Genomic DNA, 24836 nt, shown 5'->3' on the forward strand with positions numbered 1-24836 from the left:
ATATATTTAAGTGTCCCTTCCTTCTAATTGCCTTTTATAAAACTCTTGAGAGCTACTCTAATTGCTGTGGATTTACAGACCAAATGAATTTACTGGTGTAAATCCTGAGAGATACCTGGTCAGTTACATTAACCACCATGCTTCAGCAAGCATTCTCAGCATTGTTCCTTGTATACGTAAGGTACACAGAAGATGCTGGCATTGCAGATGGGGCTTTGAAGTGAGACGGTCCTGGGCCTGAATCTCAGTTTAGCCACTGCTTTCTGTCATCCCAAAATTATGTAACGTTTCTTTTTTTTTTGTTTTTTGTTTGTTTGTTTGTTTTGTTTTGTTTTTTTTGTGGTACGCGGGCCTCTCACCGCTGTGGCCCCTCCCGTTGCGGAGCACAGGCTCCGGCCGCGCAAGCTCAGCGGCCATGGCTCACGGGCCCAGCCGCTCCGCGGCATGTGGGATCTTCCCGGACCGGGGCACGAACCCGCGTCCCCTGCATCGGCAGGCGGACTCTCAACCACTGTGCCACCAGGCAAGCCCTGTAACGCTTCTTTTTAAATTTATTTATTATTTTTTTATTTGTTGGCTGCGTTGGGCCTTTGTTGCCGTGCTCGAGCTCTCTCTAGTTGCAGTGAACGGGGGCTACTCTTTGTTGTGTTGTGTGGGCTTCTCATTGTGGTGGCTTCTCTTGTTGCAAAGCATGGGCTCTAAGTGCCCGGTCTTCAGTAGTTGCAGCACGTGGGCTCAGTAGTTGTGGCTCATGGGCTCTGGAGGACAGGCTCAGTAGTTGTGGCTTGCGGGCTGTAGAGCTCAGGCTCAGTAGTTGTGGCGCACGGGCTTAGTTGCTCCGCGGCATGTGGGATCTTCCCGGACCAGGGCTTGAACCTGTGTCCCCTGCACTGGCAGGTGGATTCTTAACCACTGCACCACCAGGGAAGTCCCATAAAATTGTGTAACCTTACTGAACCTTGGTTTCTGCATGTGTAAATTGGGGTTACTGTATATAAATAAAGTAGTTGGATCAGTCTTTTGTATCCAAGTGCTCACAGTGGGGTAGCAGAGAGTACCTCAGAGGTTCGGAACGTGGGCTTTGACTTGGGTTCCTGAGACGTGGGTTCTGATACCTCGCTCTACCATTTACAACGTGAGCAAGTTTCTTAGCCTCTTTTTGATTCCTTGCTTGGAATTAGTTTTGAGAATTATATAAGAATAGCTGGGAGAATTAAATAAGGCCATGCATGTATAACATGTAATTTGCTTGGTAAAGCTGAAACTGGATACACCTGTACAAACATTTTTTGAACAATAAAAATGTTTGGGTTCATATACAAACTGCTTGTGGGTACAGACACAGCTCACAAATAAAAGAGAGCTGACAGCAACTTTTTCTTGTAATGAGGGCCCAGAGGGCATTCTCCTTTCATCAGCAAGATAAAACCGTATAAATGTTCTCAGTGATACCAATGGGAAGTTATTCTCTGCTCCAATTTATAGAAGACTGAATTGTGCAGTCATATTAATAGTACCCATAATAATGGAGAAAAAATGAGTAGCAAAAATAAATATAAATCACAAGAATAAAGCCTAATTACTTTGCAAATCCAAAATGCAGTTTTACCCACGTCCAGTATACTTAGTGTTAAGAAATGGATTCCTATAAATTTTAATGTGGGGCTTCCCTGGTGGCGCAGTGGTTAAGAATCCGCCTGCCAACGCAGGGACATGGGTTCGAGCCCTGGTCCGGGAAGATCCCACATGCCTCGGAGCAACTAAGCCCGTGCGCCACAACTACTGAGGCTGCACTCTAGAGCCCACAAGTCACAACTACTGAGCCCATGTGCCTAGAGCTTGTGCTCCGCAACAAGAGAAGCCACCGCAATGAGAAGCCCGCTTACCACAACAAAGAGTAGCCCCTGCTCGCCACAACTAGAGAAAGCCCGAGCACAGCAACGAAGACCCAACACAGCCAATAACTAACTAACTAAATAAATTTATTTAAAAAATAAAATAAAATTTAAAGTGGCATAAAAATGTTAGTTTACTTAAACTACCAATGTTTTGTTTTTACAGTGTTTAATTTTATAATCTTTATATTATCTTTAAAGTTGCTACTTTTTCTAAAAAATGATTGATACATGACCATGACTCCATGTTTTGCTGAAGTTAAACTAGTTCAAATTCATAGCAGCACTGTTTGAAATAGTAAAAATTTGGAAATAACCTAAATATTCATTAACAGGAGAACAGATAGACTGTAGCATATTCACTCAAGAGAATATTATACAGGAAAAGAAAAAGAAAAAAAAAGGAATGAACTAGAGCTACATGTATCGACATTGATGAATTTCACAAACATCAATGTGTGAAAAAGACTAAAAAGAATAGGTGCTGCCCGCCACTGATACCTTCTGTAAAATATGCAAAACAATACTATATATTCTAATAGAGTAAATGTAGGTGATATATTATGACAAAATAAATATAAATGGTGAATCTGGTAAAGGGTCTATGGGAGTGTTTTGTCCTACTGTTAGAACTTTCCTGTAAGTTTGAAATTATATCAAACTAAAAAGTTAAAAGAATTGTATATTCTTTAAGGGCATGTACAACTGTAGTGGAATATAAAGAAAGGTAATTCTAAACACCAGGTTCGGGACAGTGGTTGCTTTCAGGAGGCGTGGAAGCGAGGGCACACAGCTGGAGGAGGGTGACAAGGAGTTTCAGTTGCGTAATCAACGTGCGACTTCATCAGCTGTATGGCAGGAACCCGATAACATACTTTATTATTCATTAGGCCTTTTTGCACGTCTTAAATATTGCATAAACTAAGTTTAAAAGTAAAAATTGTATTAACATTAGAGTAACTTACAACTCTGAAAACCTAACCTATTGGGTTGGCCAAAAGTTTTGTTTGGGTTTTTCCATAACATCAAAACCCGAACGAACTTTTGGGCCAGCCCCATACAGTGTAAACCACATCAGTGCGTGTACATATATATAGAGAGATAGACAGACAGGCAGACAGGATACGTAGATACATTGAGAATTTTCCTTTTAACCTGTCAAAGTGTAGTCAGCCCAACTTATGAGTCATTGGAAAATACAGATGCTTACAACCTGCTTCTCCAGTCTTAATGAGAACTGCTCTGGGAGAAAGGCAGAAACAACTCCTTCCTACTTGTGGTTCGGTGGGAAAAGAAGTTACTGGATTCCAGAATCAGTGTATACATTTTTTTCCCGTAGAAATGTTCAGTATGTGAGTAGGTCATAATATGAAGTGATGGAGTTGATCAACAGCAAAGCCTTGAATTTTATCGAAGAAAAAATCTGAAGACCTGAGAAATGACTTGGTTAGGGTCCTACATTCCAGCCTAAAGCCCCCTTCAACGGATTTTGGTTGGCACGCCAAGGAATGTCAACATGACGTCAGTGATGTCTCAGTTCCAACGCTTAAAACACAGCCCTTCTGTAAGTTGGTGACTCTCATGTATGAAATCATTACCCCACGTTTAAAAAATACCTCAAGCCTATTTGCACCAGCACTACCCGTCCTCCAGACATTAGGAGGCCCTTCCTAACCTGGCACCTCCCAGCCCTTACTACCCCATCTCTGGACTTTCCCTCCTCATATTTTCCAATCTCTTAGTAGTACTGAACCACTCACTGTTCTAATGCTATGTGAATACACATGTTGTTCCCTGTGTCTGGAATATTCTTCACCTGCTTCCACCTGAAAAAATGTAACTGGCTCTTCAAAATTCAGCCCAGACGTCACTTCCTCAGTGAAGCCTTCTCTGCTCTTCCTTGCTTGTACCTTGAACACGGTGGTTATTGCACCGCTGTTACTGCAATTTATTTACAAATTCGCCCTCCTCGCCTTTCACTGATGCGCATATTGAGGGTAGGGGGTCAGGTCTTAACCCTTTCTGTATTCTTAGCGTCTGTCTGTGACAGTGCCTCGCACAGAACAGTTGCTCAAGACGGTTTGTGCAATTAAGCGAATGCTTTGCTTAGTCCTAAATTACAAGTTCATAACTTTTTTTTCTTTTAGGTTTTATACATGTTATTAACCACTGTCTTGAAGATATTTTGATTCTTCAAGCTGCTATCGGTTTGTCCAAGTCAAATAAATCACCCAGAATCATTAACTTGATTTCCTTGCCTACAGCCTGACACATTCTGACACCCACTTCTCCCATCCTCAAAATTAATTCCCCGTCAGCACTGCGCTCAGGAATTTGGTCCCCATTCTTAGAGAACTGAAGCCAGAGATAGCAAATTGGCTGCTCGGACTTTTTTTTTGTAAATTAATTGTCAACACGCAGCGCTGAAACATTCCAGCATCTATTGAAAAAAAAAATGCAAGCTAGGGCAACAGTGGGTTTTTAATTCCCATGGCGACAACCACCAGCAGGACGTGAGTAGCCCCACCGCTCAGATGGCACACCTCCTCCCCATTCCCAGCCCCCCCCCCCCCGCCCTAATGCAGACCTGAGAGTCAGTCCTTATTTATAATTTCTCTCACCCCTGCCCGTTTAGTTCTCCTACAGCATTTACCTTGGTGACCCCTGGCTTTCCCCATTACTCCCCACACCCTAGTTTGCTTCAGCATCACCATCTTGTACAGACCCTGGCTGAAAATGGCTCAGGACACCTGCCCCACCCTGAATGCACTCCGAGTCTCCCCGGAGCTTTGGAAAATACTGGATTTTTTGCAAAGTAATAATCCGCTCCACACACCTGGCTTTTAATGACGGCCAGGATGGAGATAAAGCTAAATAAGGCAAGCTTCCTCTTTCCTTTCCTTTGAAGAGCTGACGTTCTGCATTCTTACCAGAGCCTTTACCATGCATCGAGTTCGTTAGTTACTCTTAAGAATCCCGCGGGGGTGGGGGGGTGGGAAACGCAGGGCGATTAGACTCCTCGGTCTACAGTTCAGAGAGCGGATCCTGTCGAGTGCCTGGCACTCTTCTCGGTTCCAGGAGGACCCCGGGACGGGCAGACACAGGCGCCCCCTCCACGGCCGCCAGGGCCGGCGAGGGCGGTCCAGGACCAGGCGGTCAGGGGCGCGGGGCTGCACGCGTGGCGGGGGCGCAGGTGCCGAGGGGCCTCGGGTGGTCCCCGCGGCCCGGTCACCGTTACTTACGGGGCTACCCCGACGGGAGGCGCCGCCGCACTGGCTCCGCAGGGGCCGCCGCAATGGCGCCGCGACCCGGCCTGGGGCGCCTGACCTGCTGGCGCTGCCCAATATGGGCAGAGCCGGCGAGCGATATAAATAGACGGCGCGGGGAGAGGGCGCGGGCGCCCGCGGGCAGGAGGCGGCCTGGCAGCTCCGCGGGCGGACGCGTGCTCGCCATCCGCGCCCACCCTCCCGCTCTGGGCTGCAGGGACTACGCGCCGCAGCGCCTGCGTGTGTGTGTACATGTGTACACGTGTGTACAGGTGTGTGCACACGTGTGTGTACACGTGTGTGTACAGTGTGTGCGCAGGTGCAGGGCATCAGTGCCTGAGGCTTCATGCTCAGCACCCGTGGGCACGGGTGGGCGGGATTCCAGCAGTTGCCACAAACTCAGTTTTTGGGTCTTAGTGACTGTTCTGGCCTGAAGGACTGGGAGCATTGTGGCCTGTGCCCATCACACAGTGCTCACCCTACAGAGCGTCACACTGTAGCCAGGTGTGCAAACCTGTCACATTTCCCCCCACCCCCGAAAGCTCCCAGAGGCCAAGAGCTCTGTCCTGTCCACCTTGGCGGCCCAGTCACATGCTGGCTGGGGCCCTCCAGAGAACGGATGGTCAGGGAGCGGTCACTGATTTGGGTGATGGAGGGGCAAAGCTGGTAAGTGACAGGAAGGAGGGCCTTACCTGGTGTCCTAGCTCCGCTCTGCCCCTGGAAGCCTCATGACCTCCTGTGATTAGCTCAGATTCTTGGAGGACAGTAGACAAGACCGTATTGCACCTGGCTTACACCCAAGTTATTAGGAGGATGAAATAGGAGAGCCAATAGGTGTGAAAGTGCTTTGATAACTATCAAGTAACCCAAGTCATTTTCTCCTGATGAGGCAGGTATTATTAAATGCAGACTCCTCCAAAGGTCTTGAAAGTGGGGCAGAAGGCCACCTCTTACTGATAGTACTGATTGTATCCTGTCCTGAGGCAGAGACAGGGACATTTCTTTTGGAGGCTCTTCTGCTTTAAGAATCTGTCAGAGAGGGACTTCCTTGGTGGCGCAGTGGTTAAGAATCCGCCTGCCAATGCAGGGGACACGGGTTTGAGCCCTGGACCGGGAAGATCCCACATGCCGTGGAGCAACTAAGCCCGTGTGCCACAACTACCGAGCCTGCGCTCTAGAGCCCGCCAGCCACAACTACTGAGCTCACGTGCAGCCATAAATAAATAAATAAATACACGAATGAATAAATAAATAAGAATCTGTCAGAGGGAAGCTGGGGAAGGGAGGTTCCATCTGTCTACTAAGCCTCACCTGCCCACTCCTGTGATGATAAACCACCCAGAGCCCAGCCTTGGGGCACTCAAGGCTGCACACAACTTAATCTAATAGATTTCAGGGTTTTTGAAAGGTCACAAACCTTCTGGATGCCAAATTTCTCTCCACATCCCAAGATTATTTCATTTCCCCCGAGCAATGAAATCCTCAAATCCTGAGTCTATGAATCATCAAATCTTGCATGAGGCAGAGTCCAGGTACACTAACTGTTATTTTCTGTTGCTTTATTAAGCAGTGGTTAGTATCTTGCATACCGTGTGAGTCAAGATGTATAGGTTCAGCTGCTCTAACAGGGAATTCCAGTGATAGTTCCCTAACAGGAAAGAAGGTAAGTTTTCCTTCTTACGGTGCCTGGTGGAAGGGCTCCAAGGCTCCTCAGGCAGCTCCACAGTCACTGCCCCGGGCGCCTCCCCTCCACCCTTCTTACTCCACCTTCCCTAGAGTACTGCCCTGGTCCACATGCTCCAAGACAGCTCACCACCACCTCCATCTGGGAGGAACAGGAGAGGGGGGGAAGCCTCCCCCCTTTAAGGACACACCCAGAAGTCACTCTTCAGATACTGTTGTCTGTAAGTTAGTTATACGGTCAAACCTCGCGCATGGCGGTGGGACTGGGAATTCTAGTCTCTCCTGGGTGGCCAGTAGCTCCGTTATTTACATTACGATCCGGCCGGCAGTCTTTGCCCTACACATTGTAGATTCATCAATCCACAAACGTCTATTTCACCTCCCATAAAACCTTGCACCACTCCTTTCTAGCCCTGGTTTCAGGTTTAGTTTTGCATTTGTTGGTGTAATTGTGAGATCAATGGCCCTTCTCCCCACGAAGTGAGGGCAAGGCTGTATCTGTTTCTGCTCACCCTTGTGCCCAGAGCCTGGCACCAAGCTGGTGCTCAGTAAATGGTTGCGGACCCAATGGATGCACATAATTAGGGAATTATCTCCCAAGTCCAGCTCAGATGTCACCTCCTCCGTGTATCTTTCGGAGAACACATCTCCAGCAGAATGACTGACGCCACTGTCTGTGTTCCCAGGGCCCTCCCCCTCTGCTGTTGACAGGTAGCACTGGGCCCATGGCCTGATGACTGTGGTTTTGGGTCTCACATGCTGCTGGGTGGTGGGCACCTCCAGGCAGAGAGTGGCTGCTCTCATCCCTGCATCCCCAGAGCTCAACAATGGCTGGCACGTAGAAGACCCTCGACAAATTTGTGTTGACTTTTTTTGTGCTTGAAAACAGTTGGCTTCTATAGAGAGCAAATGTTTTTGCTTTCCCCTTCTCTGCTTTTGCCCACCACTGCTCATGTAGCTCCTCTCTCGAAGCATTCTTTAATTAAGTCCCCAGCCCTTTCCTTCCACCTGCTGGCGCTCACACCACATTGCACGAGAAAGCCTGGGGTCGTGCAGTGTACGACTCACCAGTGACACGGTGTGATCCCAATTGCTCTCTAAACTTCCAGCTGAACTCTGGATTTTGTCCTTTCCCATTATCGGGGTGTTGCCATCGGAAGAGTAATGCCTCCCTTGCCGTCTGTGCATTTGTCTAGTCATTTAAGAGACATTTATTGAGCAACTATTCTGTGCCAGGCATAACTAGATGCTAATGAACAGCTGTGAATAAAACAGGCTTGGTCCGTGGAAGAATATACTCTGGTGAGGTGATAGTTAATCTCTCAGCTCTCCCTTCTCCCTCTCTTTCCTTGGGTGAGATGGTAGAAGCCATGAAATCAGAGATGAAGCCATGTTGGAGAGAGAGAAGCAAGGGGATCAAAGACACACCCAGGCTGGGGATGGAGGTGGAGGAAGAGAGGGCGATGGAGAGGAAAAGAATATTCCGTGGATAAAAGCAACAGGAACGGACAGAGCATGGCTGCAGAGGAGGGAAGTGGTAGGAGGAGCGTCGGATTATGGGAAGAATTAAGAACAAAGACCAGACCCCATGATCTGGCCAAAACGCCACTGACAAGGGTGGCAAAGTGAGAGCTGGGCTGAAGTAGGAACAGGCCGCAGCCCTTCAGGGCTTAACGTAGAGAGGCTCACCCGCCTTCTGCTTCTGCGGGAGCCCTGCAGGTGTTTGCATCATCCAGGTGGCTGTCCTCCTCTGCTTAGCTGCTAGGACACATCCCCGGTGGAGGCTCTGCCTAGTCCCCTGGGTGTTTGTTGGTCTCCAGACAGAGGGAAAGAGTCGGGGAACAAGTGCACAGCAGATTTGTGGGGGTCAGGCCTGGAAGAGGCAAATGTCCGGCCGCTCACTCCCTTTGGAAAGATGGAGGCCATGTGGTCACACCTCACTGCGAGAGAGATTGGGAAATAGAGTCTCACTCTGTGACCAAGAGGAAGGGAAAAGGATTTGCTAGACAGACGGCCATGTCCGTCACAGACCAACTGGAAGCAGAGACACTGGGTGCAGACCAGCACTCGTGGAAGCCGGATGCTAGTCCCTCAAGAGTTTCCAGAAGACAGAGTTCTAAAGCCATTAGAACTGGTTTAGAACCATTTGGGAAATGGTTTAGAAGCATTTGGGAAATGCTGCATTCCTTGTCCCTTTGGGGAGAATCAAAATACAGTATTAAAGGCTCTAATGAATCCTGCAGTCAAGAGGCAAGGCATTTCCTAACCATTCTTGACTTTGGGACCTCTGGGTCTATGATGTGAATATGGGTCCCCATGGGACACACCTGGGAAATGCTGATGGGGCAGAAGGAGGCCTTAGGGTAACCTGAGGATGTGTTAAGATAGAAGCTTTAAGTCTGTATGAAGACAAAAACCAAGACACCCTTGGAAAGGGGGAGGCTCCAAATGTTAGAGGGGAGAGAAGATGCAGGATCTAGGCTGGGGAAGTAGAAAGGAACAGAAACCAAAGTGGGAGCAGAAATGCCAGCTGTCTTTGCTGGGTGCAGAGAAATCGACTCAGTTCCTGGAAGGAAGCGCGAGACCCTTTGGCTGATAGAGGGGCTGAGGGGAAGCTGGGGGTCTGAGAAGACACCATCTAGAAGGAAGCTGTGGAGAATCCTTAAAGGACTGCATGTCTCCACTCTTCCGAAGAATAATGGGTGGAAATGGGAGGAAATCTCCTCAGTATGTTTTATAAGTTAGCCCACAGTTAGATTTGTAGACGAGTAACCCCCTGTCTCCCGAACCTGATAAAGATGACTGTAAAAGATGTGATGACGGCTCTCGCCCGCTTGAGGACCCTGTCTCATCCCACCCAGTCCTTTCACGTACTGGAGCACTGACTGCCTCCTGGCAGGCGGTGGTCCTGAGTTCAGGAGACTACGGGGGGCTTGCAGTTTGCACAATGCCTTTGCTCATCTTTCCATTTCATCCTCACACCACCCAGGAGCAGGACGAGTCTCAGGACGGCCAGTGGTGAATGGCAGGGTGGCACAGTGAACGTGTGAGGGACCTGGCTTTGGACCACCCACCGTCCTTCCATGTCTGTTATACCATCTGTCTCATCATCCACTGAGATAGGGTCTGTACAGGGGTAATCAGGTTAGGATGAGGTCATTAGGGTGGGCCCTAATTCGGTATGACTGGTGTCTGTAGAAAAAGGAGGATTTGGAGACAGTCATGCACACAGGGAGAACACCGTACGACTATGAATACAGCTGTCTGTGATAGGGAAGAACAAATCTGACTTCATATTGGCTGTGTTTCTCTTAACCTTTGTATTCTATTGCTTTTTCTAAAAGTTAATCACTAAAGGGATGTTGCCTGTAGGCTTAAATTCTACATAATGGCCCATCTCCGGGGAACCCTGCCTCTTCCGGGAAGGAAGAAATGAACACTTCCCCTCCGCAGTCTGACCAGAACTAGGACTTTACCCCCTCCCCTTTCAGTATAAAAAAGAGGTCTGAATTCTAACTCAGAGAAGATGGGTCTTTGGGACACTAGGCCACCATCTTCTCCGTCTGCTGGCTTTCTGAATAAAGTCGCTATTCTTTGCCCCAACAACTCGTCTCTTGCTTTATTGGCCTGTGTGGCGAGCAGGACGAGCTTGGACTGGGTAACGGTCTACCAGACAATGAGAGAGGCCTGGGGCAGAGCCTTCCCTCACGGCCTCAGAAGGGACCAACCCTGCCGACACCATCATCTTGACCTCCAGCCTCCAGAATTGTGACACAGGAAATTTCTGTTGTTTAAGCCACCACTCAGTGGAACTTTGTTACAGTGGCCCTAGGAAACTATTACCACTGCCCCCCAGATTCAGTCAGTTTTCTGGGTGGTGCTGTTCAGGTTGCTATAAAAATGCCAAGTGCTGCATCATTTTATCCATGAGCACGTCATGCACAGCTTTCCCCAAAACTTTGCCAAATCAAGATACACTATCCTGATGACCATTTCTTTAAGTTACTTTAGAAAAGAACATGAGGCTCGTTTGACCGAATTTGCATTTATTTATTTAGTGGGGGACGTTCATGTTGACCACTAGAGAGCCTCACTGTCCTTAATAAGCACTCACAATGCATCCATTTGAAAATACAATAGAATTTTCCCAGAATCAACTTCAAGTTTACAGTCTATAATGATCATAATCCACTTTTTATCAATTGCAACATCTGTCCATGAAGAGCCTTTTCAGATCTGAGTTCCTTTAGTGTGGCTGGGTACTATCCTACTGGCTTTCTATTTTGGGAAGTTTCTCTTTCTCCTTTTATTTTGAAAGAATTTCAAGCATTCAAAATAGTTGCAAGACTATGACAATGAACTCTCGTATACCTTTCACCTAGGTTCACCGATTATTAATGTTTTGTCATATTTACTTTTTCTCTCTCAGGATTTAAATTATGTATATAATTTTATTTTTTCTGAATATTTGAGAGCAAATTCCAGATAATGAGACCCTTCACCCCTGAACACTTACTCATGTAATCCTAAGAACAAGGATATTATTTTACACATCCTTGGAGTGATTATCAAAGTCAGGAAATTTAACATCAATAAGAAAACTATTATCGTACCTCCAGTCTACATTTGAATTTTGCCCAAGTCCTAATCTTGTTCTTCACACAGTCCACTATCCAGGATCACACACTGCATTTTCTTGTGTCTCTTTGGTCTCCTTCAGTCTGGAATACTTCCTAGGTCTCCTTCGCCTTTCATGACCTTGACGTTTCGGAAATGTTCAAGCCAGTTACTTTGTAGAGCCTTTCCATTTGGATCTGCCGAGTGTTTTCTCTTTCTTAGGCTCAGGTTCATACTTTGCCATACCTAGGTTTAGTTCTAAGAGTATTCTCTTTTCTGAGGAAGATTTGAAGAAAAATAGTGGTTGCATACAGTGGTTCTGTGTAAAGTGACATTTCTGATTTTCCTCTGCTTCCTTCTCCAGCTCCAGGCCGTGCCTTTCTGTCCCTGGTGTCGTGTACACTGCAGCCCACCACATAGAACCCCCTTCAGCAGGGAGACACTTTCCACCTGCTGAGTGTTAGCTGCTGAGCCCCCCGTAGATTGGTCCCCTCCTGGAATTTCTCTGGGCCCAGAGGAGCTGCCTTGCCCAAGCTTTCACCCCTCCCCGGAGGCAGTGTGCCTCCAATGACTGGTCTTTGAGGGGGGTACAAAGGCCCTCAATTTGGGAGACTCTGAAGGGCCGTCCCAGATCCAGAACGTCCCGTGGGTCACATGTCTTTCAACAAGAAGTCTCTGGCCTTCGATTTCATGTACATCATTCATTTTGGAAAAGAAGCTATACTGAAAAATACATCCATTTCCAAAAATTCGATCAATACGAAAAGTTCAAGGAAGTAAGCAAAACTCACCCAAAGTCCCAATATTTTTCAGGCGTCCTCCCATTGTCCAGGTGCATGTGTGTGAATGCTGGGGGTGTATCTTATACAAATGGGATCGTGCGCTACGTGCTAGGCTGCAATACCCATCCTCTCTTGCTCCCGTGGTACTATCACCACCTATGTGCGAGACTTCCCAGAATAAAGACGGCGTCTCCCCGCCTGCCCTGCAGCCACGTATGGCATCTGAGAGGAGGAGGTGCGGGTAACTTCTGGGAGTGATCCCCAGGAGGTAGCGAGACGCCCTTCCCTTTCCCCTTCCCGCTGGTTGTTACCCACCTTTCCAGTTAGTTCCCCACACGGGTCCTTCTGCCCCACGCCATTGGAGCCAGTAAAAGGAGATCTAGTTCAGCTGAGAAGGAAAAGAAGGCTTTATCCTCTGACCAGATGATGGGAGAGGTGGGGGCTCCTGGGCGGGGCCGCTTTACGGGTTTTCAGCGGCATCAGGGGGGAAGGGGGCAGAGTTCTTGTGGATCTTGTGGATCGGGCGCACCTGAGCTGCTCATCCTTGGCGTCGCGGTGCAGGTGCGGCGCCTCTGCGCACGGCCCGCCGCCATCTTCCAGTGTTGTGGGCGGTGCTTCTGCACACGGCCTGCCGCCGCCGTCCTGAACTGAGCTCTCGGTGGCGTCTCTGCGTTCTCTGCGCGGCTGTTTCCTACGGGGAGCTGGGCTCAGGTTTCGGGGTGCGAGGCCTCTGCACGTGGCCTCCTGTGAGCGAGTGAAACTAGACTACGCACAAAGGAAAAAAAAAGGTTAGACTTTATTTCATTACCCAGATTCTTTTGTTGTTTCCCAGGAGCTGTGATTGGGCTTTGTGACATGATGCATATTGAAGAGCTTTGAGCAAAAACTGTCAGGCCCTGTCATTCCTCGAGTGGCACGTTTGAACCTCCGTGTGGCCGTCATGGTTTGGTCCGAGCTCGGGGTCTCACCGCCTCCCCAGGAGGTGGCACGGCGATCTGATGGAGTCTGGGGGCCTGAGACCTTGGTGGAGGGCCCTCATAGGAAACGGCTTCCTTTCCTTCTCTTACCTCTAAGCTTCGAAAATCCTGCTTTCCATTCCCTATTTCAAACATTTTTGTGAATAATTTTATTTCCTTCCAAATATTTTTGGTTTTAATTTTTAAAAAAGAGTTTTGGTTTACTTATAGAAGTTTTTATTCAATGGCAAAAATTAAGGAAATACAAAACATTAAGAAGAAGAAAACAAAATGGCCCATAACCATGGCTTTGGTTATATCTTTCCAGGAAGACTTTGTTATATTGCTAATAAATACTATATTTTTCATTCTATGAGATTTGTATTTTAATTTGGTTAATGGCACCTTTTCATATAGGATTTAAAATTTGTTATAGAACCAAATGTATTAATCTGCTTTTTAAGGCCTCTGGGATTCTCTGAAGACCCCCCTCCCATCACACACCTGAAGGTTATAAAAACTTTCTTCTGTTGTATTTTCTAGTACTCTGTAGAAAAAATAAATTAAAAAAATTTAAAGGTTACACTCCATTTACAGTAATTACAAAATACCAAAACACTGACTGTATTCCCCGTGTTGTGCGATACATCCTTATAGCCTGTTGTCTCTTTTGTCTTTATTTCCTTACATTTAAATTCTAACCCAGCTGGAATCAATTGTGATGAGAGGAGAGAAGCCATCTTTTTCCTAATTGATGCTGTAGTTTTTCCACCACTGTTTGTTAATAATTCACCTTTTTCTTATGGACTGGGAAAGCCACCCTAATCACACAAGAAACTCTCACCTGTAGTTGGATCGCTTTCTGGACCCCCTAGTCACTTCCTTCAGTTCAAAGTTTAGCCTAGCTTTTCTTACCTGTTTATTCTTAACTTGTTTTTTCTTTTTTGAAAACATTGGTTATGGAAATTTTTATGTAAGCATAGTATACTAAATCAAATTATACCAAAAAGATAACAACCACAGCACCCTTTTGACAAGCCTTGTTCTAGAAAATAATGTCATGTGCCCTTTGAGGCAAACACACACCCTGTTTCCTGAAAGGAACCACACTTCTTCTGTGGCTTGGTTTGATGCTTTGACAACTTATAGGCAGCTTTTCACGTCAGTAAACACAGATCATAACTTGTGTTTGCATGGTATGGTACAAACTGTACCAGAGTTTACTTAACTGTTTTTAATCAATGGTCATCTCAGTCCTTTCTAACTTTTTTTTTTTTTTAGCAATTGTCAATACTGTGATGAAAATCCTTGTACATAAAGCTTATTGAACTTCTAATGATTTTCTTCCTCTGATTCTTAGAAATGGCATTTCTTGGGCGAAAGGTGTGCGTACTTCACATCAGAGGCTTTGCCAGCAGCCTGCACCCACCGAACGTGTAAGTACCTACCTCTTAGCCAGCACTGGCCTTTGCAGTCTTTTTCACCTGTGATATTCTGTTAGGCTGGAAATATGATCCTGTTTTTATTTTCACTGTTTATTGTTAACAGAGTTGAACATCTTTTCATATGGCTATTGTCCATTTGTATCCCTTTGTAGCTTTGTCGTCCAGCTTCTTTCCCTGTTTGTTTTATTATTGGTTTATTTGAGGTTTGAGATATAAATGATACTACGTTTTTTTCTTGTAATGCATTACAAATATCTCCTTCCTACTCCTGTTGTGTTTCAACTTTATGGATTTTTTACAAGGGTTTTTTGTTCTTTTCTGGTTTTGCAACATGTTTAGAAATGTTTTTCCAACCCAAGATTATTTAAAAATGCATCAGTTTTTCTTCTAGTGTGTTTATGGCTTTGTCTGTTTGAAAATCTTTAAATGTTACCCCTCTCGGGATTTGTTTCTGTGTAAAGAGTGATGTGGGAATCCAGGTTTATTTTGTTTTTTTCTGAGTGTTGAGCTGGTTGTCCCAATCCAATATTGAACACTCTCTCTGCAGTGTCCGGTTTGAAATTCTAACTTTCTCCTGTACTAACTTTTCTTATTTACTTCTGTCCGTTTCTACACTCTCTTTTTTCCTACTGGGCGATCCGTCTATCCTGTCTCAGTAACATTCTACTTTAACTCTTACAGCTTTATAATGTCCTTTAACTTTTTATGGAACTTGGTTCGTTTGCCCGACACGCAGCAAGCCAAACGCTGAGATGCCGAGGTTTGCAGCAGAGAAAGGGTTGATTTGCAAGGCAGCCAAGTGAGGAGATAGGAGAACCAGTCTCAAATCCTTCTCCCTGAAGGCGAGGGGTTCGGGATATTCATGAGGGAAGCGTATAGGGTGGTTGGAGATGCAGAGGGAGGTGATTAGAGGAAGGAAGAAGGTAAGGTAATCAGTGGTCCATGCACGTGTATTTGAGTAACATGCCTCTCCATGGGAAGGAAGCATGTTCAGAAAATGGCAGCATTAGCATGATCTGAGGGTGGAGTTTTTGGCCTTCTGACGACAAAAGGTCATCCATCAGATACTCGCACAGGCCCAGCTGAATGGTCTGTGGTCTTGACCGGTTTGAACTGGGGAAGACTAGCTCCCTGTTCCTGAAAAACAATGGAAGCCACTGTTACTATAGTGACCCTGTGTCAGAGGCGCTATCTACAGGGAGTCTGGTGATGCTTTGTCTAAGCTACCTGAAGTTTGCAGGGTATGCAGTTTGCAAGAACAATTAGTGAAGGCAGCTTACAGGATATTGTTTATTAAGCAACTTACAGTTGAAGGAATCTAGTTGATGACTGCTTGGCTTCAAACTCAGGATAAGTTTTTCTTCTTTTTCAGTATTTCTTGACTACTGTTACATGTTTACTTTTCCACTTCAGTCTTAGAGTCATTTGTCAAATTTCCAAGAAGAATCACTTTGTAATTTTATTTAGGATTGCTAAAAAACCCCAGTATGCTAGTCTGGGGAAACTAAGCAATTTTACAATGTTGAGTGTTCTGTCCAAGACCCAGGCAGGCCTTTCCATTTGTGAGAGTTACCTGTTGTGTCCACTGACAACGTTACTCTTCTCTCCGTGGCAAATGCCTCTGACTCTCAGCCTCGGCGGCTCTCACTGAGGGAGCAGTACTGCAGCCACAAGCCACATGTCATGCACCTTGGAGAAGAGAGATTTTTAAGGGCAGTTTGGTCTGTCACTGATTTTTCCATACATCCAGACTTTGGAACCCAACCCATGTGGGTCCAAGGTCATGCATGCTATTCCTGTGACCTCTGGAGGGCCAAGTGGGCTAGAGGCCTTTTTCATTTTGTATTTGTTTTGAAATAATTCTAATAAAAATTTTAAAATTAATTAATTTATTTTTTGGCTGCTTTGGGTCTTCGTTGCTGTGTACATGGGCTTTCCCTAGTTGCGGTGAGCGGGGGCTACTCTTCATTGTGGAGCATGGGCTCTAGGTGTGCAGGCTTCAGTAGTTGTGGCTCGAGGGCTCTAGAGCGTAGGCTCGGTAGTAGTGGCGCACGGGCTTAGTTGCTCCGCGGCATGTGGGATTTTCCCGGACCAGGGCTTGAACCCGTGTCCCCTGTGTTGGCAGGTGGATTCTTAACCGCTGTGCCACCAGGGTGGCAATAACTAAATTAAGCAGAGTACAGTTGAAAAAATCGGTGACCTGCTTGGATATCATTTAATCGGCCATGTTTGTGTAGTTTGGGGGCTGTGTAATTTGCCACGATTGGCTCTTTGGTTTGCCTCTGGTTTTCGGAGAGCCCACAGCAATGCTGTGCCTTCTGAGGACAGGTGTGCTGTTAAATCTTGAGCCTGTGTGAATTTGTTTTGCTCGAAGTTCGTCTGTGTGCAGCCACAGCAGCGATCAGGTTGTGAGATGCAGGATGGTGCTTGTGCTCAACAGGAGTGAACGGGTGTCTTGTAACCTGCGCCGGTCCCAAGGCCCAGGATTCCCTGAGTGCTTCAAAGCTTTCCTCACTAGGGCAGCTGCAGCCACAAGTCTAGTCCAAGACCCAGTGTCACAGGGTGAATAGTGAGGTAACCATGGACTGTTTACGGACCTGTGAGACTTTGTGCAGCTGAAGAAGGGTTTTCACTGCAGTCATTTCGGACCTGTTCAGTGGCTTCCTACCCAGCTCCCCCCCCCCCGCCCCCCACCTTGATCCTTTTATTTCCTTCAAGTGTGCTGCAGCCATAAAGAGGGTACCAGCCACCGGGCCGGTCAATTTAGGGCCAGGAAGGTGGAATTTAAATATAACTGTGTAGCTGACAACATGATTCATTACTTTGTAGGCCATTGGAAAAGAGCAGAAATTTTCCAACTGTTCCATGGGCTGGTATCAATCATACCAATGCTCTAAGCACAAGAAGTTCTCAGCGTTCCAGGGCCAAGTTGGCTTAGGAAATGCGGTGTACTGATTCCCCCTCTCAGAGCTTTACAGTGTGCATTAGCATATTAAAAGTTCTGAGAAGTAGGCAGTAAAGAATCCAGCTTTAGTTCTGCTGAGTGATTAAGAAGTGTACTAGTGCAGGGACAGATTTCTTTTAGGCCAAATGGGTTTCTCTTGATACTAACTTCAGAAGCTAGAGGACATTTAGGGGAATTTTACCTTCTCTATTGTCACAGCGTCCTACCAGCCATCACAACGTGTGTCAGTGTTGGAATCCTGGAGCTAGATTTTAAATGAAATGCAATCAAAATCAAATTCCACTGAAAATATAATTTTGCTTATTTGTTCATAATATCAGTGATGTATTGAAGTGCATTGGATACGATGTGGACCTTTTAACTCACATGACACTTTCAGAAAATGACCTTGCAGTGCATTCACTGATTAATTTATTCAAATAATAGGTCTTAAGGGACTCCTGCGTCTTCAGCACTGTGCCAAGTGGGAAAGAGCTGGGATGTTTTGGAGTCTGGGAGTGGTGAGGACTGAGAGAACTGGGGGAATAAAGGAAGCCCGGAGCCGTATGGGGCTCTGGCTACTCCAGGGGCAGAACCCTGCCGTCAGCTGTGAGAGGAGAGGCTCCAGCGGGGGTCTGCGAGGGCTGTGGTCCAAGCCAGAATGTAGGTCGCCTTTTCACTGGGGCCCTTGAGAGTTTTGCCAGGGTCACCGACACTCACAGACTACATTCTCAATGATGACAACACTGCTGTGTGACAAACCACCTCACAACTCAGCTGCTTAGGACAATACTCAGGACCACAGCGTGGCTTGGGCTGGCCTGGTTGGCTCGGCTGGGGGCCCCTGCTCTGCTCGCAGACCTCTGGGCTGCCTTGGACCAATGGACTGGCCAGGAATGCTCTCCTCACGGAAACGGAAGAGGCACAGGTGGCAGTCCAGGCACGCAGGCACTTTCAAGCCTCTGCTAAAATCTCATTGGCCCCAGCATCTGGAAGGATAGGAAATACCTTGCCATTGTGGGTGGAAGTTACTTAGAAAAGGGCCCGGATGTGTCCTGCTCTAACTGGGGAGCAAGTGAACCCAGGAACCGTGGGTCGATGGTGCTGGCTCCGCCTCAGGAACGTAAATTCCGTCCCCTGCCCCAGAGACCTCAGTGCTGCTCCTGGATGCAAAAGAGTTGTGTCCTAATCCAGTGAGGCCTGGGGCCTGGCAGCTGCCTTTGAATGAAACACAGCAGTGCAGGGGTGGAAGTTTGGCGTCCCAGCCTGTGTATTGTAGCCACATCCTCCTTCTCAGATTCAGCTGAAAGTCAGCACCGCAGCCTGAATACACCGTGCCTTTGTGCAGGTTAGAAGAAGGCTCCTCCCCCACCCTACAGCCGCCTTCATGAATCCCTCTGCAGGGGACTATTGGAGGATGAACTCCAGAGCGAACTTCAGAAAAGGATTGAATATCGAATACATTTGGCAAGAGACAATAGGCAAAAATAACAAAGGAACCAGATTAATGGGCTAGGGCACGGGGTAGACTGCAAAACGGCCCTTCTCCGGCACTGATTCCGGCCTTGGCCATGTGACTTGTTTGGTCAGCGGAACAAGAATGATGTAACGCAGGCAGAGACTTGACTTGTGCTTGCGTGTTGGGGCTTGCCCTCTCTTGCTGCCGAAAGCCCCTCTGCCTTCATCTGAACAAGCCCAGGCTAGCCTGCTGGATGATGAGGGGCTTCTGGCTGTTGCCTCAGCTGACATCAGGTCAGCTAACTGCCAGACCTGAGAATGAGGCCTCTCGGGGCCACCGCGTTGCCAGCCTCGTACCTGGATGGTGTAGCCAAGCTGGCCCCCAGGAGCTGCTCAGCTGTGACGGATAATGAATGTTCATCGTTTTAAACTACCACATTCTGAGGTGATTTGTTAAACAGAAAACGGATGCATAGTATAAATGTCATAGGCCCTGGCAGTGTATAAATAAGATAGAAAAAGCTTGTGGATTGCCTTGTCTTTAACGCTGACGAGTTGTGTTGTCCACATTTAAGAATATTTAAGAATGAAAAGATAAACGTTAATAGAAACAGTGTTATTGACTAGCTTTGGGTTGTGGAAGATGGGAAGGGCTTAGGGAGGAAGAGACAAAAGCTAATTCTATTGTTTACTTTTCCAGGAACCAATGGATACTAGCAAAAGAAAGAGGAGATCACAGGTTTTATATAAACATATAAAAGTAACCACTAGAACAGAATGCAAATCTTCCTTAATAGATATAGAACAACAATAAAAAGTAAACAAAATACTTGAAATATATTTTAAAATATATACCAAACTTTATTGACTCTTAAGATTGTATTGGTTATAAAATCACCATTATTTTAATCATCATTATATGAGGAAACAGTGTTGCCAATTAAGTCATGACATACCATCAATTTTAAGACATCCCAATTCCAAAGATGTTAACACTTTTTAAAAGTGCTTCAGGAATTGTCATAATGCAGTATCTAAAAACAGAAAACATCATATAAATTATGATAGAACTAAAATCAAACAAGTCGTACTAATAAATGTAAATATAATTTTCCCATTAGAAGAAAAGGATTTTCAGATTGAGTCACAAAGCAAAAGAGGAAAGCAAAATAAAAACATGGGCAAAGATACCGCAGCAAAAACCCAAAGTGTGTGTGTAAAGGAGTCATGTCCCTAATATTAAAGACGTTAAAATCCAGGCCAAAAAGTACTAAACAAGACAAAAGCACCTTATAATGCTAGTGAATACAAACCACCATGAAAATATAGTGGTGATAAATATCTATGTATCACATATCTTTCATTAGGCAGAAATTGAGATACAAGTAGAAATAGACGAAAACATGCTAATAGTAGACCCTAATTCACTTACTTTAGTTTAAGAGAGATAAAGTTGAAAAAAAATTGTTATAGCAACTCCATTAAATATTTTTAGCCATTATAAATGAAGATTACATAGTTCTAAAGGAAAAGTGTACAATATATGAGAGAAAATGGACCTTATACTTGTGTGATTCTATCTTGTAACTTGCAAATTGGTGTTTAGAGGGACATAAAGATCTGAAGAGCCATAGGGAAGTATAATTAGTTAAGTGAAAAGAAGTGTGAATCTGTAGATGCTAGCAAATTGTTTTGATGCTTTAAGCATTTTAAAGAAAATGCTAATGAATTCTTTAGCTTCAATCTGTATGTTCATTATAGAGAATAGCTATGGCAATACTTGCCCATGTGAGGGTCCATGTAGGGACATATAAGCATGAAAGTCATTTATGAATTAATTCATCATGTGAGGTTGAGGCTAACTCCTCAACCTCAGAGCACCCGACTTAAAATTTAAAAGGTTAGGTTTGACAATAAGAGTGTATACCAGGATCCTGAGTCAGACATTTGCTGCCTGTTTTCTATGCTCTAAACATTAGCTTTGACACGGCATAAATATTTCCTACCAACCATTCTTTCATTGCAATCCATGAGCACTCAGCTAAGAGAGTGTATTCAATAATTAACTGAAACAAATACATCAAGTTCCCAGAGAATTACAGACTTCTGGAAGTGGGGTGGATAAAATAACAGAATTCTGAGGAATCGTTTGGTTTCAAACAAGGAAACTAAGACAACTCAGGTTATTTCAACGATTTACTTAGGGTCACACAACTAGATAGAAGTAGGGTTGAGATGAGAACAAAGTTACTGGTTTCCAGGACGAAAAATGTTAAATTTCTTCCACTCCACTACCTGAGTGTTCATTAGCCTCAGAACTAAGCATCCTTTAGGATAAATGTTACATTTCATGTGATATATTTTATATGTGTAAATATATCCATGAAGTGTTGCCAACATATTTACAATTTTCTGAGCCTTTAAGAAGCACTGTATGGAAACCTCACACCTTAGCATTTTATATCTTTCAGTGGGTTGCTCCTTCCACAGCATCACATTAATACAGCAGCAGTCGTTTTCCTTGGTTCTCTCAGCTGTTGGTCGCTTTGTCATGATTGCAGCTGTTTTACTGACCTTATTTCCTGACTGGGGGTGTGCCCAGTCAGCTGTGGAAAACAAAACCCCAGAAGCACAAAATGTAACAGTTGCAGACATTTATTTTAAAATAACAATGCATGCAGGGCTTCTTATGTTAAAAATCTTCTATACACGTGTTTCAAAGCCAGAGTGTCCCAGATTTCTAAAATACAGCTTGTGTAAACATTGGCAGGCTGAGTGGACTTGGTAAGCTGATGGTCCCCAAAGCCAGATGTGAAGATCAAATGCTTCTCAGAGACGTGGCAGCATTTTCCAAGTTAAACAAATTTGCAAAAACAGTAAGCAGTGGCTGGATAAGAACTCAGGTCAACAAAGGGAACCGGGGAAGAATCTAAGTGTGTTGCTTGAAGGGAAGCCTACTGTGATGAATGCTTAAAGATTTGGGTTATAAACATTTACTTGAAAATATTTGAAAGCACCTACGGCGGGCTTAGTCTTGCATATAATGAATTGTTCATGTTAATTGTTCGTTGCTTTCTATTTAAAAAAAAAAAATTTATTTATTTTTGGCTGCATTGGGTCTTCGTTGCTGCACGCGAGCTTTTCTCTAGTTGCGGACAGCGGGGGCTACTCTTCGTTGCGGTGCGCGGGCTTCTCATTGTCGTGGCTTCTCTTGTTGAGGAACACGGGCTCTAGGCGTGTGGGCTTCAGTAGTTGTGGCACGTGGGCTCAGTAGTTGTGGTGCAGGGGCTTAGTTGCTCCGCGGCTTGTGGAATCTTCCCAGACCAGAGTTCAAACCCGTGTCCCCTGCATTGGCAGGCGGATTCTTAACCACTGCGCCACCAGGGAAGTCCCTGCTTTCCATTTTATAGATTCTCTGTGATAAACCTTCGATCCCAGTCTGCTGCCAGCTACAGCAGGTGCCCAGAATATTCCTGGAAACTTTTTGATGCCTTCTTGGAGCAGAACTTTTTACTTGTGTTTTTAACTTCAGCTGGAGATTGGGAATACATTATACACACACATTCACACACACACACACACACACACACACACACACACACACACACACACACATTCTCAATCGCAGGGTGAAATATATATATTTTTTCCGTTTTTTGTTTGTTTGTTATGAATTGCATAGTTGCTTTGAATTTTGAATTGTCATTGACATTCCTCCATTAGGGCATATTGTCCAGAGGATTTTCTGCCTTGTTAAAGTGCAGTGCAAGCCAGCAGCTATTCCGGGGTTTCTAATTTCTCATGTTGAATTAGGCCTTCAGTAGAATACGTTCCTATGTTTAGAAGCCATTGTCCTGTTGTTGTTGTTGTTATATAATCTTTGTATTTTGAGACATTTTGGAGGCTTTTTGTTGAATGTCACCTTCCTCCAAATAATGGCCATGTTGTAATTCCTGTGTCTTAGGAAGGGCTCAGAATGAAAGGAGTAGGGGCATTGGATAGGGTGTCAGCCTGAATGGGACTGACTATAACTGCCTGATGCGAAAGAGGAGGGGGCTGGGACCTGTGCTGAGGGCACCAACTCAGCTGTAGGGTAGGCCCAGAGGGAAGTGGGCAGCAATGTAGTTTTTAGCCATGATCCTTGAGCCAAGGGAAGCACTCAGGATGACCTCCATATTTAACCTGGCTTCTTGCTGGGGGGTGATGTGCAAACCACAGTACAGTAAAATTTAGTCCAGTGAAGAGCATCAGTTTCCTGGAGGAAACAGCAGAGATTGGGGCTGCTAAGACGGCTGCAATTCGTGTGTTGGTACCAGATGGGAGAGAGCAGCTGAGAAGGAATCCCTTAATGTTGTCGAACAGTGGTCCCCAACATTTTTGGCACCAGGGACCGGTTTTGTGGAAGACAATTTTTCTACAGACTGGGGACGGGTGGGGGGACAGTTCAGGTGGTAATGCGAGCAATGGTGAGCAGCAGATGAAGCTTCGCTTGCTGGCCTGCCACTCACCTCCTGCTGTGCGGCTGGTTTCCTAACCATGCTGAGACCTGGGAGTTGGGGACCCCTGCTGTGGAAGGTTCCCCTTCAGGTGCTTGGCTAAATCCTCAACTGAGCAAAATCTAGGTCAAGATGCCATGGGGCTTAGTAGGGAAGAGCTCCCAGGGAACAGAGAGTTGAACAGAGATTTCAGAGGTCACATAGCACTGAAGAATTTCAGCCAACCAAGCCAGAGACCTTGGTGAACCTCCCTTCTGGGCATTCAGTTAAAACCCAGAAAGGCCTACTCACATATCCTGAATATCCTCATTACAAGTAAGAGTCATGCCATAGGAATAAGGGCTGTGCCCTGTGACTGAGAGAAAACTGGCTGGAAATCAAGCCTCAACAAAATTGAGGTGATCCAACAGTGTCTCTGAACACAACTCAGCACCCTATAGAGGAAGATGACAAAATCCAGAGTGTCTAGTAGGATTCACAGAATGCCCAGCATTCAGTTAAAAAAAAATCACTTTTATATGTGAAAAAGGATGAAAATGGATTCATGATCAAGAAGGAGAAAAAAAAAATAGTCAAAAGAAGCAGACTTACTAATAAGCCAAATGTTGGAAGTAGCAGACAAGAGCTTTACAGTACTGTTATATATGAAAGAATTAATTGGAAAAAGTTGACAAAATGGATGAACAGATGAAAAATTTTAGCAGAGAAATGGAAACTCTAAAAAAGAACCAAATTCTAGAACTGAAAAATATCTGAAATGAAGAACTCATTAGGAGTGTTTAACAGCAGACTAGACACAACAGATGAAAGGGTGAGTAAACACAAAAGCAGATTATAGAAATTACCCACGTGAAGTACAGAAAGGCAAAAGAATAATTTTTTTAAAAACAGAGGACTGAAGATCTATAGGACAATATCAAATTAATATATGTACATTTGAAGTTCTAGAAGGAGAAAAGAGAAACAGAGCAGAGAAACATATGAAGAAATAATGGCCAAATATTTCCTAATATAGATGAAGGACATGAGCCCACAGATCCAAAGAGCCCAGTGCACTCTGAGAAAAATCACGAAAACCAAGGCACATCTAAGCACATCATAGCCAAAGTAGTGAAAACCAAAAATGGAGAGAAATCTTAAAAGCAGGCAGGAAATTTAAGAAATTACATTGAGAAGAGCCATAAAAAGACATTAACATAGGGGAACAATAAAAAGAATGATGGCTGACCACCAGAAATAATGGAGGACACATGACAAAGGAATGACATCTGAAAAGTGTTAAAAAAAAAAAAAA

At 45.3% G+C, this 24836-nt stretch overlaps 1 protein-coding gene across 1 annotated transcript in view; it reads left to right on the plus strand.

The window, feature by feature from the left end:
- MGLL (monoglyceride lipase) overlaps positions 1-24836 on the plus strand; it is a 244935-nt gene that overhangs the window by 30661 nt on the left and 189438 nt on the right. Inside the window, exon 2 of the mRNA XM_060023168.1 lies at positions 14560-14635. The gene's annotated coding sequence lies outside the window, so the exon portion shown is untranslated. The remainder of the gene's footprint in view (positions 1-14559; positions 14636-24836) is intronic.

The sequence above is a fragment of the Delphinus delphis genome, chromosome 10 (assembly GCF_949987515.2).
Source record: "Delphinus delphis chromosome 10, mDelDel1.2, whole genome shotgun sequence".
NCBI lineage: Eukaryota > Metazoa > Chordata > Mammalia > Artiodactyla > Delphinidae > Delphinus > Delphinus delphis.